The 4,654-nt window shown below is 43.3% G+C and overlaps 1 non-coding gene across 1 annotated transcript; it reads left to right on the top strand.

Moving 5' to 3' along the window:
* The first annotated feature begins 999 nt into the window (after positions 1–999).
* Positions 1,000–1,073, top strand: TRNAK-UUU. Its single transcript has one exon. It is a non-coding gene; the product is annotated as a tRNA-Lys (tRNA).
* Positions 1,074–4,654: the final 3,581 nt, after the last annotated feature.

Below are 4,654 nucleotides of genomic sequence, written 5' to 3'. Positions count from 1 at the left end.
AACTTGGGATGAGAGTTTGCCATCTCTCCAGTTTGCATTCAATCGGGCGATTCACAGTTCCACTCAGAAAGAACCTTTAGAGGTATGGGCTATTTACCGCGGAGTCCCTTTGACCTGTTTGGTGATGAGCCGGAAAGAAGAGGGGGAGGTCATAAGCGTCTATACCGTCAAATCTCTTTTCGACGGAATGAACATATCTGGTAGAATCGTAACCATAGAATACGACCCTAATCAAAATGCATACATTTGTATCAGACACTATGGGGATGGTGAGAAGAGATCTATTTGACATCCGGGCTATAATTGGAGATACCATTGTTTCTGGTACAGAAGTTCCTATATCAAGGGTAAATGCCCTACCTTTTAGTGCGGTTTGAACTCTTGATTGACGTAATCTCGATAGAAAGTCACGCGCAACTCCCTTCCTTACGCAACTATGGCGCACCGCTGCTTCCATTTCAATCCGTGCTGCTGGACCGATTCTTTCGTTATAGCTGCTTTTGTTCAAAGATGTCCTCTCAAGTGCTTCTTTCGTATGTAAAAACCTCTTTTCAGCTCAGTTCTGGCCTTCCCTCTCGACAGGGAACTTTGCTAGAGGCGCTAGTTTTCTCGTACTTGAACTGCTGTAGACAAGAACTGAAAGCCCTAGGGAAAAGCGTAGCATAGCGTAACGAAGCGCTTCTTCTTTCGGTTATGAAAGCGTATGTTTTCAGAGGAGATTGAATCAGTTGAGTTCTTCTAATTATCCCACTTGAACTAAAAAAAGCGTGTCTTTCCGGTTTAGGAAGATATAAAGTAGAATTCAAATAGAGAAACTTGAATGTGACTCTGAAATCTGAAAAAAAACAAACCAAGTGGCAGGAAGCAGCACACCAGGAGATTCGAACTCCTCAGGAATGGTTGAATTTTCCAGACAATTAGCAATCGCCTACACTTCACCAATAGCGGTTTGTCCTGATGTAACCTATAGAAAGAAATTTTCTCCTTCCATTTTTTTCAGAAGGTATAACTCAGTCGGTTAGAGTGCGAGACTTTTCATATCGAGGCCGTAGGTTCGAATCCTACTACCTTTCATTTCACTGAGAAATTGAAAACTAGGATGGGTTGAATCGAACAACCATTCTCATTACCAAAAAATGATGTCTTTCCTTTAGACGACATCCTATATATATATATTTCATTCTAGAAAAAGGTGCGACTGTAAGGAGCAATATATTCCTTTCTTACTATGCCTACTACTAGAATCGAACTAGTGCCAAGTCATTACAAGTTCCCTATTCTACCATTCAACTAAGTCGACAGATTTTTCTTTTCTGATCTTTAGGCGAATCGAACGCCTACTCACTCGGATGAAGACCGAGGGTTTTCCCATGAAACTAAAAGAACTCTCAAGAATTTTTTATAGATAGACTGAGTAAGAGAATCTACTTATCTGACTCGACTAAGTCAGACCTTAATAATAGATTACATTCCAGGATTCGAACACTGGTCTAGCAGGACATGAATCTGCTGTGCTACCTTTACACTCAAGTACTTTTCAAATTCAAATGAGATTTTATTGAGTTCAAATATCAACCATTCCTATACGGAAGGGGAAGAAAGTCAGTTATTCACTCTATAGATAGAAGTGTTGTAGTAGATACGTGAACAGTCTCAAGTACAATGTTAGGGAAGATACCGAAGATTACAGCTACGATAAGTAGTGGAAGGAGGAGCATAAATTCTCGTCGGCTTTGAGCTGTCATACCTCGGTAGTATCGAAGAGTTCGTGTGTGGTATCGATCATATAGTACACCTCCTACTAGGAGAAAGAGTGCAGGACTGACAACTCCATGTGCAAGACTGAGTAGTAGAGCTCCATCAATACCTTGAATTGTCTGACTAAAGAGTCCTAGAACAACAACAGCCATGTGACCAATACTTGACTACTAGAGCTTTCAAGTCTGTTTGTCGTAGTGTAGCTAGTGATGCATAAATTAGTGTAATTACAGCAATTGTTTGAACTAGTGGAGAGAAGTCTGATGTAGCATCTGGTAGGAATTGAATGAGAATTCGCATGTAACCGTATGTAGCTAGTTTGAGAATTAGACCAGCTAGAATGACACTTCCTGCTAGTGGAGCTTCAGCATGAGCTCGTGGTAGCCAAACATGAAATGGAAGTAGAGGTGTTTGAATTGCCAGACTAATAAAGACTGCTAGCCAGAGTCGTTTTTGTGATTCAAGATTCATTTCGGATAGAGAAACTACTTGGAAATCTGTTGAACCTACGTTGTAGTAAATTACTAGGAATGCCATGAGAAAGTCTTTCAGGGAATGTTTCACACGCCGGTCAATAGTTCTTTTCTTGCAAAAGAGAAGCACCAGGGCTTTCATTACCATATTGGCGTTTTCAACAGAGATGCTTCTAGGTATACTGCTAACAAGAGATATTAAGAAAGTGGTTCCCGCGTTTGAAGGAAACCCAATTCGTCGAAAAGTTTCAGAATGGCTGGGGCTCGATTGAGATAATATCTTTGAAAAGAAGACAAAAGAACCCAGTCACTTAATACTACAAAAATCGTGACCGATAGCGATCACGGACGGATGAGGTAAACCAGGCATGATTACCATACCTGGCACGCCTTTTCCGCCTTCAAAGGGTTGTTCAAGACTCTTACCGCTTCTGTATAGATACTCCATCTACTCCTTTTAGGCATAATAGACTACTGGAACTGGATCGCAGGCATAAGCACTTGAACATGATGGAAAAGATTTTGTCGAAACCGAACATGGAAGGACACTCCTCCGGGACAAGAGAGACTGTATAGGCCTACCCTTATTCTGACAATTGAGACTGCTACAACCTAGAAAGTACTCCTCCTCAACTCGATTTCAGGAACTCCCTCTTTCCGGTAGAAGGTATTCTATTACGACTGGCCTGACTCTGAAGGGGCTTAACCCAGGCGTGCTTTTTCTTTCCTATTTCAACTGGATCCACGGCTGGAAACTCAAATGAAAAAAAAAAAGCGAAGGAAGAGAAGGAATCCAAGATCGCTGGCAGAAAAGAAAGAAATTGCCATTCTAATCCACACATACCCCCCCTCCATATTCAACCTACCCCTAGGGTAGAACTAGTCTCAGGAACCGTTATCCACGTTAGCTCATCATTCCTATTACTCTGAATAAGGCCCTTAGCCCTTGAAGATCTTGACAGCGGGAGATCGCGAAAGACCTATATCTCGGACCACCATCGAGGGGAACTTGAAGCTGAAAAGGAATTCACATAGCATAGAAAGATCTCGAAGTAAACTGCCGGAGATTCATTCTAAAGGGACAGGACATTGGCTTACGAGAACTCCCATGGAATCAAAGTGAGATTGCTTATTGTATTGCTTCTTTATTTGCCCGAGGATAAAGCCTACTTCATATAGGTCTATTGGAAAAAGGCATTTTCTATATAGAAAAGAAAGAATTCTTACTATTAGCCCAGATCTCCCAAATAGATCTAGTTAGACCTCCCAGGCCCCCATAGGTTAGGCTATGATTCAGCAGTAGGCTATCACTGGCACGACATCGAAAGTTTCTTCAGCACTGCACCGGCCGGATCGGATTCTACTGAATGGCTGCACATGAATAGGCTCTTTCTTGCGGGAATAAGCGCTCTTTTTGGAGATAGAAACCCTGGAGGGGAATCCTCAATCTAAATATTCGTGAATGTACGAGGAGGATTCAGCCTTATCAAGCAAGATAGACAAGAAGAAAAAGAAGACATCATACTCAATACGGATCATATTTGAATATTCTCTTCGTCATATTTGAAGAGCCTCTTTTTTCTTCTTCTTCGAGTACCTCAGATTCAAGAATCTTGAGATGCTTAACACATCGAACAATCAGACCTGAAAGTCCAGGCTTGACTCACTCTCCTCTCCTTTTCTCTTTTCTGGACAGGTTTTTGGATCTCAATCGCGATATTCTGTACGTCCTCAGTCTGATTTTGGTTGTCGTATCATGGATCTTGATTCGTTCTTTATTGAATTCTCAGAAAACTATCGATAGGGTTTGGACCATTTCGATTTTGATTGGTATTGTTTTGCCATGGTCCGGCCCTCTCACCATAGCTGAATGCGCGGGCTTCGAGGCCGCTGGAACGCCGTCCTCCTCTCTACCCTCAATCTCAAGATGGGGGCTTGGGCTTCCTGGATTATTGAATCCGCTTATGGCGGAGAAGACCCGGGAGAGGCGTCATCCTCGGCCCTTTGTCAAAACGAAGAACACTCTTTTCGTCATCCCACCCCGGGCAGCCGGGTCCCGAGAGCGCGGGGCTTGCTGAGCCGGGGCCTTCCCAAGTAGCCTCGAAGGGCGGGCCCCCATCCAACTGGCGCTGGGTCCGCGGGGAACACTTCTCCAACGCCTTCAGAAGTCAAGTCAAAGCTCGGGCATTTTCTATCTTCCTTTGGGAATAAGAGGGGCCGCTTGGATTTTCAAAACAGAATTGCATACCAGCTGAACCTGTCCAATGCTTCTCGTCAGAAGCTGGAATCTCTTTTTTTCTTGTGAATGGAAAACCTGATCGGGGACCCGGAGGTAAACTCTGGTCAGAACGCCGGAGCCAAATTGACGATGCTCTACGAGCAGTGGGAAAGTGAAAACGGATGTGAAAATTTCTTTGGCGTTG

Source organism: Phalaenopsis equestris, unplaced genomic scaffold (assembly GCF_001263595.1).
Source record: "Phalaenopsis equestris unplaced genomic scaffold, ASM126359v1 Scaffold000002, whole genome shotgun sequence".
In the NCBI taxonomy this organism is placed as follows: Eukaryota; Viridiplantae; Streptophyta; class Magnoliopsida; order Asparagales; family Orchidaceae; genus Phalaenopsis; species Phalaenopsis equestris.
The sequence above is the reverse complement of the archived record's forward strand: the minus strand, read 5'-3'. Positions and strand labels throughout refer to the sequence as shown.